Raw genomic sequence first — 15,076 nt, 5'->3', positions numbered from 1 at the left:
GTTCAAATTTTCATTTACAAGATGAGTAAGTGGGATCTAATTAACAATACCATATTTTCTACTTGAAGTTGCCGTGAGAATAGAACTTTAATGTTCTCATCACAGGAAAAAATAATAATAACTACGTGAGGCCATTAATTTTTGAGTTAATCACTTCACAACACTTTTTGTGTATCAAGGTGTACACATTGTACACCTTAAACTTACTCAATATTATAAGTCAATTATATCTCAAGGAATCTGGAAAAAAATCAGTTCTCGTGGCTTAAAATTGTATGTAAAAAAGCATCTTCTGATAAACAGACTGAGTTTAAAACTAGAAACAATCCATGATTACAGATCTCAGAGAAGTTAATTATGCACTTACATTGCACATCTGCACTAGATGAAATCTAACACTTCCGTTAGTACAATAGAAGAGGAACTGCCTGCTTTTGCAAATCTGAATCAATGACATGTTTTTGACACTACGTATCTTCATGCATTATATACTGCTTTTATTTTTCAGGGATCATGGTGATAACGGTCACACAATTAATATTCCCTGTCACATCCATGAGAATATTTCTTGTCAAAATTTACCACAGTATCTGTTGTACAAAAAAAGAATTTACTTCATAGAACCTCCTTTTAAAGCACCAAATGGCAGGTATTTTTTTCAATAACCTGTTACATGCACTGTTTCTATATCACATTATGGCAACATCTATGCCCATGCTTTTTTTTTTCAGACTCTACCTTATTTTGAATTTGCTTTCTTTCCTTTAATTCTTTAAAAATTATCCTTCATAGAATGAATAGAGAATATTTTAACCAAAAAAAAGGAACTATTATAAGATATTTAAGAGTTGACCTGGAGGAAATCTACTTCTAATTTCTCCACTTCTAATTCCAAAGCATGGAAGTCCATATTAAAACATTAAATGGAAAAAAAAAAAGGTGGCATGAAGAGCAACAAGGACTATACTGCAAATGAATTCCAATCACAGGAGATTTCAAAATAACTCACAATTGTGTGATTTTTGAAAATTTCTAGCTGCCTTAAAAAATTATTAAGTAGGTGTGCAAACCAAATTATTCACTATGGTGTCTTCCATGGCCTGGGCTGCCTTCTCACTGGAACTTTCTTGGCTGCACAGATGAGATGCATTCTGAGAGGGGCAGCCGAAGATGGGCTGAGCGTGGGCACAGGGTTGCCAATGATATCAGTGAAGGCTTTGCCTGAGGGCTGAGATGACTGGAGCCAGAAGAATGTCTACAGAATTAGACCTGGAAAATAGAGGATGATACAGTGGAAAAGAAATATAAAGGGCAATAAAGAGAAAACGATAAGGGGCCAGGAGTGAGAGTCATGTTTACCTTTGTCCATATATATTTTCCATATGTATAATTATGTTGAAATCTCTTCTTAGGATGTCTTAAATGAGTTTAATACTTTCCAAAAGCAAGTCTTTGGTTGAGAACATTCCTTGGATCACTAATGAATTTTGGATGTCTGAATCCTCCACGAAATTTACACTACAAAATCCTTACCATTATCAATTACAGAACACTGGAATAGACTAGAAAGAAACAGAAAATTGGAGAAACAGAATGCTATGTTATATTGGGTGCATTCCTATATTGACATGATTGCATTTAGTAAGTAGGCTTTGTTTTGACATAACTGCGGGCATGTTGCTCAAACTTGAGTATTTTATTTTTTATTTGGTAACTTTGGATATTTGTTTCAGAATGGAACCCCTGAAATACGATTAGTATCTAACCAAATAATAACATATTTTTTCCAAGTGAACAACAGCTCCATAGAAGAGCATATTAATTGCTATTTGTCACAAAACCTGTTATATTTACAGCAGCAGTTCTCAAACTTTTTGGTTACTTGACCTCTTTTTCTTCTTAAAAATTAGTGAGGACCTCAGAGAGCTTCTGTTATGGAGGGTTGTTATCTATGAATATTTTCCATAATAGAAAATAATAATGGAAAAAGTTTTTAAATATTGTTTCAAAAATAACCAAAACAAACAACATATTGAAATAAACATTTTATAAAAAAACAACTATGTTTTTCCAAAAAATTATGAATGACATTTGCTTTTCATTTTCACAAATCTCTTTAAGTGCCTGATGGATAGAAAATAACTGGCTTCTCATACCTGCTTCTGTGTTCAATCTGTTGCAATATGTTGTTTGGTTGAAGATTAGGAATAAACTCTGACCTTAAATAGATATGGAGTGGGACAAAGAAAAATTCTGAAGACCCCCGAAAAGGCCTCAGGTTTCTAAAGGGGCCCTCAGATCACACACTGAGAACCAGTGCCCCACAGCTATCCTTCACTTTTCTCTCTTTCTTAACCCCTTTACACTAATTTCCTTTCCTGTCAAACACATTTCTCTTTCTCTTATCTAGTGTTTCCCATCTTATTACCTATTTAATTGCCCCTTCCCTTTCTGCCCTACGCACCCCTTCTTTTCTTTTTCTTCCTTCCCTTGAACTCTTTCTACCTGGTTCTCTGCCTCTGATCCATTTAAATGAAGCATTTCTGAAAAAGAAATTATCCTGGGGTATATTGGAAAGATGTACAATATTTCTTACACATTCCTCCATAAATGTTCTCTGTAAATGGCAGTATCTAGTCTTACATACAAAACCTAAGATAAATCATCCTTGATCCCCATATTCTCTCAATTCCTACAGTTAATCTCATTAATCTCCTTCCAAAATATATCCTAAATCTCTGCTTTTCTTCAGCTCTGCTTTTCTCAGTTCAATGCCAGTTTAATCCTCTCTCGCACGTCACCTGTGATATCCAGCAGTGGGCTAACTGGTTTTCTTTCTGTCCACCTGCCTAGTCCACCACCACCAGCGTCAATTCTCCCCTCGGCCACTGTGATCACTGCAGATTTCCTTGCTGACACATGTCCTTCTCCTTTTCCAGCTGTTGTGAAGATTGGCTGATAACAATATGAGCTGACCCTATTATCCTCTGGAGAACTGATGGACAATAAAGGGGAATTGTCTTCCCAGAGGCTCTACCCTCTTACAGTCCATGACAGGAAAGGGCCAATGATTGACAGGTAGGATAAGAAAGCCCGGCCCCCGAACTCAGGAAGTAACTCTCGTGCAATGTATGCCCAGAGCGCCCCCGTGGGGTCACACTGAAGCTATAGGGTCCACTGAGACCACATTCTTACTTCGCTCACTACCATTCTCCTGAGACTCCTAAGGGTCTCATGCTTTGCTTCTTGGAAACCCAGCCTAAGACAGTAAAAATCCAATTTTCTTTATCAAATTATGTTCTTTCCGCTTAAAACTTTCCAATGAATTCAAACCTCTTTGTTACTGCCTACAAAATACTACTCTAACTGGTGGCTACCTATGTATCTCTGGGGAAAACTCAAGTTCCTATGGCCAGAATCCTTACAGGAACCTAAAACTACTTGACGATGTCATTGTCCTACCGCTAGGCTACTGCTTCCACACCCACAGGGATTAAGCTATTATTGACTGAGTCACTAAATAAAGCGCTCGGCCCAGGGCTCTGGGCGGAGGCACAGATGGAGGTGGATTACAGACCTGCAGACTATTGGATGCAGAGGTGATTCTAATGCTCGACCCATGCTGGGAGAATAAAGCTGGGTATAAGCCCTTTTACCACAAGGATATTCCATTGTCATTCCTTGGTCTCACTGAATCCATAGTGAACTTGCCCAGGGCTGAAACCCTCAGGCAGGATAGCATCTGACATCCTTTCCTGTCTGCCAGCTAAGGAAGAAAATCCTTCCTCTAGACGTTTGCTCTTGCTATTTCTTCAACCTGGAATGCTCTCCCCTGGATCTTTGTAGAGCTAGTTTGTCATGTTCAGGTTTCTATTCTAATATTACCCTCTCCTGGAGGCCTTGCTGAGGTTCGCCTTCCACAGTCATTCTCTTAAGTATTGGAAATTCTTTTTCACTTATTTTTTTTATTTTATCTCTACTAACTAGAATGTAAGAATTAGGTTTTCTCTGTGTGGATCACTGCTGCACCCGTAACACATAAAATGGTGTGTGTCACATCGCAAATGTTCAACAATGATTTGGCTTGAATTCATATCGAATGTAATATTTACACAATTAATTTTAAAATAGTATTTTATTCTATGATAAGTCATTAATTTACTCACCCATTCATTCAACAGATACTTTAGAGCACTTGTTTTGCAGAGCACTGGATTAAAGGTTATCAAGTTTAGGAACTTGTGACAGACACCACTCATTTTCTCTAGGATTGGTTCTCTTCTTCCTGGGAATAACACCAAAAAAAACCACTATCTTTTTTGGTCTCCTGTGTCACTAGATAGATCCATGTGATTGAGTTCTCAATGGAATGAAGTGTGAATGAAAGTGAAATGGATTTCTTCCATTCCAAAACATTAAACGACCAGGGTGCCTCTTCCAGCTCTCTTTCTATTCCTCAGCTGTCCGGGTGCAGGGACAGAAACAGCCATCTCTGAGGTGACTAGGAAACAGTGGAGACAAAAGGTATCAGGAGCCGAAACACCCGAGTCACTGCTTGGAGGAAAGATACCCCTCTTACATTTGATGTCAGTAAAAAATAAACTTTTATTGGGTGAAGCTTTTGAGATCTTACTTTTTATAGTCACAGGTATATATTACAGTGACTAAAAATAGAATATCAATAGTAGGTTTTCTTGTCTCTAACAGTTCATAATTTAGTAAACGAGAAAGTAAGGAGATATAACTGAATTAGCTATCTACTGATGCAAAGCAAATTACCTCAGATTTGGCAGATAAAACAACAAACATTTATTTACTCTCTCACAGTTTCTGAGGGTTGGGAATCCAGGTGGCTTAGCTGGGTGGTTCTGCCTCAGGGTCTCCCGTGAAGTTTCAGCCAGGCTATTAGCTGGGGCTGGAGTCACATCTCAGGGTTCCGTGGGAAGAGTTCCTCCCCAAGCTCACTGATATTGACAGTTCTCAGTCCCGCACTATGTGGGCCTCTCTGAAGAAGGTTGCCTGGGTGTTCTCACGACACTCTTTTCCCCCAGAGTGAGTGACTCAAGAAAGAATGAGAAATAACATCCTGGAAGAGAACCACAGGTCTCTGTAACTTATTCTTGCAAGTGACACACTGTTATGTCTGCCAGACTCTATTCACTAGAAGAGAGTAAGTCCAACCCCCCCTCATGGGGAGCTGAATTAAGCTGCACTTGTTGTATCAGGGACTATCATAGAATTTATGCACATATTTTTAACTACAAAAAGCAATGGCAGGTTATGTATGAAAAATTGCATAAACAGTCATATAGGCAAACCATTCTAAGAATTCCTAAGTATATGAGAACAAGTGATAAGCAAAAGTTTCAATGAAAAGGTGGTCACTGATAATTTTTGATGAATGAATATTGGAATAAAATCACTTTAGGCAGAAGATATGTTGAAAGATTTAAAAATAAATGCAGACTACAATTGAAGGATGGATAATAGTTGGGCCAGGGTAAAAATTATATGTGGGGGAGAAATATTTTGATTTGTGACCTGGTGCTGAGGGTAGAAAGCCACCCATTCCTGCTCTTCCATGATTTACAGATGGCCAAAAAAGAGCAAAGAGAAACAAAGAAAACCTTTTCAAAAACTCATGGCTTAATCAGCATAGCCCTGCTCGTACAGCAAGTGAAGCAGCTGTGTGAGAGGTGATTCAGGATTTCACCCAGCTGCCTGCTTCGCAGAATCTTACAACGTGCATGGCACTAAATGTGGATGCATCTTTTCTCACCAGCAGAGAAAAATCTCTACTTTCTCTTTGGAGCTTGCCCTCCATCTACCATGACATCCGGTTACATTTCAATGAGTAACTCATTTTATTGACTAATACATATCAAACCTATGATAAGTATTCTTATGGTCCCTCCTAGTAACAAATGCTTTATCAAAGTGCAAATATGTTCGATAAACTTCTTCACCAGGACTATGCTAATACAAAATGAGGCTAATAGGTCACTCAGATAAACAGCTCAATCAGGGGCCAGGGGTGGGAAAGAGGAGGTGGACACAAACAAATTAACTGACAATTTTCAAACTGATCAATCCATTAAGTCAAAAGCCCAAACCAGTTTATCCACCAGATTGAAGTTTTGTTTAAAATTCATTAATTGTTAACTTGGAGAAGAAAAGAAGAACTTGGAAAACCTGGAAAACAAAAGTTTGGAATTCTCAAATTAAATTTAAATTATTCCTCATATCTTGGGAGGAAGAAAACATATTACTTTCATCAAAGTCTGTACAATGTATAACCCTCATGATGAAGTTAAGCTCCTGAGACCTTTTATAGAACAAACATCTCCAGCATTTAGCATGCTGTCACAATGGATTCCTCACCATAAGAATACATGTTATAAGACGCACATGATTCACTGTTTGCAAACAGGAGAACCCCCAAGTCTTGTAATGACTAAACTGGGAACATTTAGGTCACCATATTGGATTGCTTACCTGTTTATGTAATACACAGTCAGAAAATATGTTCTGACAGTTTCAAAAACAATATCATTATTTTTGAAAATTGAGGATGACATACCATTTTATGATTTTATAAATGTAATAAACTATAAAATCTGTCTGGGGGAGATTCTGCCTTGATATTCAATTAGCCTAACCAAACTGGGTAAACCCAATTAGTCACAGTTTTTGCAATCTCAACCATTATCTGTCAGACTACGTTGGGGATCATTTCTGCTTTTATAGTTGGGATAAATAAATGTGGCATAAAACACAGCAGGGCTTCCTTCTGTGCTAAACTTGCATCTCCCATGCACACTTTATTATTTAAGCTGTAAAGGCCTTTTGTGTCTTCTGTATAATTTTTAAAGATGGATGACAAATCTTTAGCAAGTAAAGGAAGGTGGAGGGAAAGAGAAAATGTGTGCCTGTATTTAATAACAATCGGGTGAAGTGTTCATTTAGAAAGTATCTGCTTTGTAATGCTCATCAAGACTGTGTTGTGACACACTCACTATCAATGTCTGATGCTGACTAGGCACAGTCCCTGAAGGTTATCTATCTACTTGTAACAATGGCTACATTCTAGGGAAACAGTGTTTTCTCATAGTTGTAAAACAAATTACTATTGAGTTTATTTGTGTTCCTTTTCCTCACTCACTCACAAGTTTGAGCTGATAGCTCTCACCATTAACTTCTGAGAAGTAATGATTAACCCAGTGCTCTAAGACCATCACAAGGGTCTCTTAAGGTGCCATGTCTCTCTTCCCAAACTCACAGTTTTTTTTTTTTCCTCATGTTTTGTTTTCTTTCTTTAACAAATTACCCATCAGTTTGACAGCACTTCTTAGGAAACCATCCAACACTCTTTAAGTGGTTAGAGCAATTGAATGCAAAAAGCACAGTTTAAAATCTCAGATTCTATTTTAAAGAAAGGAAATATAACTTCCTAGGAAGAATAATATCCAATAAAGAGCATATAAATGTTAAGATCGTTAGTGGTTGGGAGCTTCAAATATAGTTCCCAAAACATCTTTCTTACATACTAACTCTTCTTTTCTCCAAGTTGCTCATTTTCTCTAAACACTTTCTCATTCTCTTAACTGCTTTAAAAAACTTAGTTCATATATCATGTCAATTTCTGAAATGAAGAAAGCATTTTAATGATATCTTACCTTTAGTTTTACATTTTGCTTTGACACAGCATATTCCTTGTCTAATTTAGAAATACACAACCACCCTGTGGAAAAATCTTTTGGTAACCCAGCATACTCCCAAAGAAAATGAAAGTCACAGACATTTCCTAACTTGTGCCAAGTCCCACAGGCATTCAACCCTGTGATTGGAACTCAGTCCCTGGTCTCTTTAATTTCAGTTCAGGTTTCTCATGACAATGTGTGCCAGAATCAAAATGTTTCTTCACAATCTGGAAGACTAATTTTTCTGCTCATGTCAAAATGTTTCTTTGTGAATAGTGCTATGGACTGAATTGTGTCCCCACAAAATTCATAGGTTGAAGCCCTCACCTTCAGTGTAGTAGTATTTTGGAAACGAGACCTTTAGGAAGGAATTAGGGTTAAATGGGCTCCTAAGGGTGGGCCCACACATGAGATTAGTGGCTTTGTAAGAGCAGCAAGGGAGATCACACTCTCTCTCTGCCATGTGAAGATGCAGAGAGGCCATCCATGAACCAGGAGAAGGGCCCCCGCTGGGAGTCAAATGTGCCGGCATGCTGCTCTTGGACTTCCCAGCCTCCAATACTGTGAGAAATAAATGTCTGTTGTTTAATCTATACAATCTATGGTATTTTGTTACAGCAGCCCAAGCAGACTAATACAAATAGTTACATAATTCAAATCTTCACAAATATATTAGTTTAGAGATAGGCTCCCTTTTACCCAAATTTTCCTAAGACTTGAATTTTTGTGCAATTATATGAGATTAATTTCATGCCACTTATGTTGATCTGTCTCTCCTTTTGTCTGGTTTCTTCCTGTTGATGTACTAGTCACTTTATCTTTTGTCCTTCTAGTGGTTCCTCAGGAGGCCTTCCATAGGATTGATGTAAGTATTAAAATTTTTGTAGAAGTAACTAAGAAACATTGAGTCAATAAGGGCTTGGCTTAAATACACAAACACAAAAGAATCATAAAAATAAAATTAGTCGATTTTCTCATTTAATTAGGAAAGTTATTCTTTCCAGAAAATTCAGTAGAAGTTAGTATGCAGAAGATGCACTAGACTTTGCAGAAGAAGAAACAGTGTTTTTAGTTAAAAAGCAAAAGAATGTTGTCGTACCTGAGGGTTTTGGCCCTGGGCAAGTTCACTACGGATTCACTGAGACTGAGGACTGACAATGGAACATTCTTGGGGTAAAAGGGTTTATCACCTGGCTTTATTCTCTGGCTTTATTCTCACAGCAGTAGGTTGAGCACTAGAATCACTTGTGCATCCAACATTCTGCAGGTCTGTCACCCTCCTCCATCTGGACCTCTGGACAGAGCACTGGGCAGAGCTCTTTACATAGTGACTCAGTCAGTAATAGCTTATTGCCTATGGGTGAGGAAGCAGGAACCAGCAGCAGGCCAGTTACATCACCAAGTAGTTTAGGTTTGGGTGAGGATACTGACCATAGGGAACTTCCATTTTCCCCACCCTCCACCCACCCAGGACTCTCGCCTCACAATCTACATGCTGTCAATCTTCCACAAAGGTCCCTGGGAGAAAAAGCTGGAGCAATGTAACCAGATTCCACACAGCAACAGAGGATAGCAACAACACAGAGATAATAACAAAAATTATTATACAATAAAATTTTTATACAGGTAACAAAAATTATTATAATCCTCAAGCCTGAGGAGGTCATTCCAGCTGTATTCAGAACCAGTTCTCCTCAGATGAGTTCATGACTCACCCTTAGTAGTGGAACTGATAGGGAGCTCCATGCACCCAGCAGGTAGCAGTTTTTGCTAGGGTGTGTGCCCAATCCACAAAGATCTTAAGGGTGATAAGATACATGTTTTAATGACACCAATATAGGCAAATCTTGTCCATTAGGTAGGATGCATGCAAGAGAGTGGTCCTGTGATAGGACTGTGGCAGGAAGGGGAACCCATTCAGGTCTATCATACTGAACCTTTACCCCTCTCCCTGTGGGGGTCACTTAGGGGTCCATATATAGTGCTACTGGAGGGGCATGCACTGACCATATGATAAAACAAAACTCCCTTGGAAGATGCTCCTACATTCTGGCCATTTAGGATAAACTACTGTGATCTTTGAGGCCACTCTGCTGTTGCTCCAGGAATACATTAGGGGCCGGCTTCCAGGCCTTGTCCCCAAGCTGTTAGAAGGGCCAGCTATCTCTGATCCAAGTGTCAAAATGTCCAAGGCCATGCCCACTCAATGGAGTCTCCAGGGTTTAGTTGGTACAGACAGCAAGATATTATTCTGGTGGCCAAACCTCAGTTTCAACAAATCCTCCTTGTTTGTATGTGCAGTTGTAAAAGGAGGCATTCTTGTAGTGCATGTCCAGTAAAGTACGTACCTTGATCACTGTCAATTACCTGTGGTCAACCATAGGCTGCAAAGAGATGCTCCAGGCCTCTTTTGGTCATCTGTTGGCCTGTACAACACATAGAAAAAGCAACCAGAAGTCCAGTAGCTATGTCCACCCAAGTCCTAGCATACTGGTATCCTTCTAACACAGGCAGAGGCCCAATATTGTCTAACTGCCAGTTGACGAGGGATATCAGCCCCTTAGCTATAGTCCCATGTTACTGTGAAATGTGGTGTAAGTCCCCCTTTAGAGCACACAATGAACTCTTGCTAGGCTCTGCTGACTTCTTCAAAGGTAAACAGCAAGCCCCACCAATTGGCTACAGCCCAAATTGTTTTCCTCCCCCCATGCAACAAATGATGATGTAACCATTCAACCACATGAGAGGCAGGATTTCCTTCTAGCCAGTGCACCTGGGCCAATGTGTCTGCTTTATCATTCCCTGGGGATACCAAAGGCAAATGGCCAGTCACATGATACATGGTAACAGTCTCACTCTGACCAGAGACCCATAAGTCTTGCCACAATTCTTGCCTCCAAAGGGGTCAGTGACCAACCAACCAGTTGGCATGGTGCCATGTCAGTAGCCACAGGGTCAAGCCCCCATAGACGGCCCAGCTGTCAGTGCAGACAACTACAGGGGAGGGCTCCTGGCCGATCACAAGCCACACTGCCTGTAAATTTTCCCAGTGACTGCTCTTCCTCATCACCTTCCATCTATATTATCTCAGTCTTAGGAGAGAAAGTTATAGCCCTCCATTTCAGGTGCTGCCCAAGGCTGGAGCCATCTGTGTACCACGCATCTTCGGGTATAGGGGCTCTTCTCCCCTGATAAGGACTCTCTGCTAGTAATGGCTTTAAAGTAAATTCTTCATGCTTTTCACTAATATATGTCATTGGTCCTAATAAATATTGGAGTTCTTCACTCAAGGAACTACTAGAGAGGGCACTATGCTAGTGTAGATATGTACCCCACTTGGCCAGGATAGGCATCTGTGCCATGCCACTCCATGGCTTTTGGGTACAGTCTTGTACCCAACCTGCAGTAGGATAGGTGGTTATTAACTTTATCAGATCGATTCTAGTGATGGGTTCTGTAGCCAGAAATAGCCAGAAAGGCGTGATACCTGGCAGTCAATTATTTTTCTACTAATGTGTACCATACTTCTGCTTGTTTCCAGAGTTGTGACCAGAATCCAATAGGTTGGTGCATACATTCAAGCCACTGCCAGAGACCTCAGCCATAACCATCTTTATTTACATGAACATCCAGCTCACAGGGCCTTGATGGGTTTATCACACTGAAAGCCTACATGGGCTTGACTGCCCATTTTGCTGTAGTAAAGGCAGATGTACATGTCTCATCCCAGTTCCACCTCCCGACACCCTTTAGTACCAAATGGCATAAGAGCTTCAGAATTTGTGCTAAATGCATGATGAACATTCTCCAGCAGCCTAAAAGTCCCAAAAACTCCTGTAACAATGCCACAGTTGTAGGGATAGGAAAAAGCGTGGACTTCATGTATCACTGCTCCTATTTAACTTTACTTTTACCAGACCAGACGACCCCAAAAAATCTGACTGACAAACCCGGTCCCTGAACCTTCGTGCTGTTCACAGCCCATCCTTTCTACTATAGATGTTGTAGCAGTATAGGAGCTGCCCCTTCTAAATCTGCTAGAGAATCAGATGTGAGCATGATATCAATAGAATGGTACCACCACAGCACTAGCATTTTCCCCCATGCTGGTAAGTCCTGGGCTACAAGTCCATGAGAGGTGGAGGGACTAGGGAGGTACCTCTGTGGGAAGGACAGTGAGAGTCCATTGCCATCCTTCCCATGTAAAGGCAAATTGTTCCTCACTTTCCTGTTCTATGTCAATGGAAAGAAGGCATTAGCAAGATCTACAACAGTACCTTGCAGCTCACATTCTTACACAGCCTCTTGTGCTCTTCACAGAGGTACATCCTTCTCCTTCATGGCCTTTACCACCACTTCATTTTCTAACAAATCTTTTACTTCCTCCACAGTACCTCATAGTTTGTGTTCTTGTGTTGGCTTCTCTTGTATCAATGCCATTTCATTCTTCAACAAATGCACAGTACATAACAGCTCATGTTCTTGTGCTGCCGTTTCTCACGTCTCTTGCAGGAGCACACTGTAGACTTTTTTAATACTATGAGCAATAACCAACCATGGTTCCCACTGCCTCACATGCACTCTGTTTCTCAAAGGATCTCCTTATCATGCCATGGGCTACCTCTACTGCCTCAGGTGTCACCTCTACCTGTGCCCAGGACTAGGGTGGGTCCCAGCCCTCTAGAACACAAGCCACCTCAGACCACATGCCCCCTGGGGTCACTCAAATGTTTCCCTATCCACAGGGGCAGCTGCCAAAGTACCCCTCCCACAAGGGCAGCCTGTTCTTTTCTTCAGTCTACAATGAGTCCTGCCAGCTATGCCAGTTGTCTTGCCTGAGGATTTTGGCTCTTGTCAAGTTCACTATAGATTCAGTGAGACTGAGGAATGACAATAGAACATTCTTGGTGTAAAAGTGTTTATTACCAGGCTTTATTCTCCCAGTGATAGAACAAGCACTAGAATCACATCTGCATCCAACAGTCTGCAGGTCTGTAATCCTCCTCCATCTCTGCCTTCACCCAGAGCAATGGGAAGAGCTCTTTATATAGTGACTGAGTCAATAATAGCTCATTGCCAATGGTGCAGAAGCATTAGCCTAGCAGTAGGCCAGTTACATCATCAAATAGTTTAGGTTCAGGTAAAGGGTTAGGATCAGGGTTAGGAACTTCAATTTTCTCCACAAATGTTCAAAAAACTTAGATAAGTCCTAAATAAAAGCTAAATATATAAAAGGAAAATAGAATATTTTGTTTACTATCATCACTACATTTGATCTTGCCTTATAATTTATTTTAATCCTTATCTCACTATGAGAAAAAACGTGCTCATATTAATAAAAAGAATGGACACCTCTGAAAGATTTGGTTGTCTAAAGCAAACACTGAAGCCGAGTTTGGGATTCAAGATGTTTATTAGGAATTGACACCACAGGGGAGAAGAAAAAAGTCAGACTGTGATGCAGGGCTCACCAAGTCTGGGCCCAAGTTGCGCATCAGGGCTGACCTGCCTTAGGCCAAATCGCCCAGCCTTTTGCCCTCATCTCACTTAGCCTCTAGATGGGGGATGCTCTGGGAAGGTCAAAGTAGCTCTCTGGAATTAAGACACATCCGAAAGAGCTGACTGCTGGGGATGTCTGCTGACTGCAGCACCCCCACCCCCACACACACAGCTGAGCATGATAGGGCTGGCACAGCTCAGGCCTCAGTTTTTTACCACAGCACCTAGATAATTAACATTACCCATTGCCATTACAGAGTGGGTAAAGGAAAGTTCTGAATATCCTGAATGGTGTCTTGTCTCAGAATATCCTGAAAAAATACACTGATATTCTGGAAACCACTGGGATGCCATGGCTGCTTGCTGCCATGTCCACACCAAATCACCCAGCCTTCTAAGGTCACCACCTGACTACTTCAGAGGAAACTGATTCATCTTGGAAGACCACACTAGCATGATATCTTGCCTGCTCATCCTCTGGTCACAACGTGTGCTCGGTTAGGCCCACAATATTGTTAATTCCCTCTACCACACACTTTACCTGGGGTGAGCAGCACAGGGAAAGAATCTTAATAACCAAGTCTTTACGCTCTCCTTTGCAAAGAGTAACTACGTTAGGAATTGCTTGATTACCAGCAGACATAAAAGATGAAATACTTAGAATATTTTAATCGTAAAGTATTCAAAGGATAATTTAAACTAAAAAGCATTTGAGAAATACAAAATACTGTTTTTCTTTGTTTCTTTTTAACAGAATCAAATCTTTATCACCAACGTTCCTTTGGAAGGACATCAATTAGCATAACACCAGTCCTCTCTCTAACTCTATACATTCAATCCTTGGCAGATGGAGTGATTTAAGGAATCTGTAAATTTGGGAAAGAACAGCTACACCAATGTGGCTCTACTCTGCTTTTCTCCCCCTCTGGGGAAGCTTCTCAAAGAGAACATAGATCATGTTGTGATCTTCCAGGAGAGGCCCTCCACAGGGGTCTGCCTATGAATGGAGAGTAAGGACCAGCCTAATTCTACAAATATAATCACATCCTAAACCTGACCATATCCATCTTGTATAATTTCCTACTATTTCAGCATGCAAATATGAAAGAAAGTACTCTGATAGTCTTCCTCCAAAACTCCCAGTAACTATAATAAGATACATAAAACAAATGCAGTCTTAATCTGTTTTATCACGAGTTGGAATTATTTTTAACGTCAATAAAAGAAAAATGGAAAGTAAAGAGGAAATTTGAAGGGAAAAAAATATTCTTTGATTCTACTGTTCTGAAGCTCCTTCAAAACCTGCTTAGACTTCAAGATAATTGAGATTCTTAAAAGCAGTATGACTACCTGACAATAAATAATATAAAAACCTCAAGTTTTTCATTTTCCTATGCCAAATATCATTCCTCTGGTTTCTTTTTGTTGATTTATTCAAGAAAATCTTTTTAAAAGCTGGATTAACCAAATGGGCATTGAATAGCAACAGTTAGGAACACGGAATAAATAAATTAATACTATAGAGTTGTGTATTAGAAAAAACAAGCAGGGCTTGTCCTAAATGTTTGCCCTGTAGCCAGGTTTACTTTAAGCCAGCATATGAAAGATTTTGTGATGAGGCCCAAAAGCACAAAAATACCAATTAATTATGATGATTAGATATGTCTTCATTAGTAGTCTATAAATAAATCATGCACAGCATTACGCAGTCAGCTATCCTGGAAAAATATTCTTCCAGAGGGCTGTGAAAACAGCTTAATTAATTATAAACGCTCTACAACTTATCACATATTATATTTTGAAATGTTAAAGCATACATATATATATACACGTTATAAGAGTGTGTAGGTATCTGTCAAACTGTTTCAGTGTTCCTT

At 39.9% G+C, this 15,076-nt stretch overlaps 1 long non-coding RNA gene across 1 annotated transcript; it reads right to left on the bottom strand.

Moving 5' to 3' along the window:
• Positions 1 to 472: 472 nt before the first annotated feature.
• On the bottom strand, positions 473 to 3,042 carry LOC140843997 (uncharacterized). Its single transcript, XR_012122009.1, has 3 exons — positions 2,802 to 3,042; positions 1,360 to 1,562; positions 473 to 1,269 (listed from the first exon to the last, which is right to left on the bottom strand). It is a non-coding gene; the product is annotated as an uncharacterized lncRNA (long non-coding RNA).
• Positions 3,043 to 15,076: the final 12,034 nt, after the last annotated feature.

The sequence above is a fragment of the Manis javanica genome, chromosome 10 (genome assembly GCF_040802235.1).
Source record: "Manis javanica isolate MJ-LG chromosome 10, MJ_LKY, whole genome shotgun sequence".
NCBI classification, from domain to species: Eukaryota; Metazoa; Chordata; class Mammalia; order Pholidota; family Manidae; genus Manis; species Manis javanica.
Note: the sequence above shows the minus strand (reverse complement) of the source record. Positions and strands in the feature narration are given on the sequence as shown.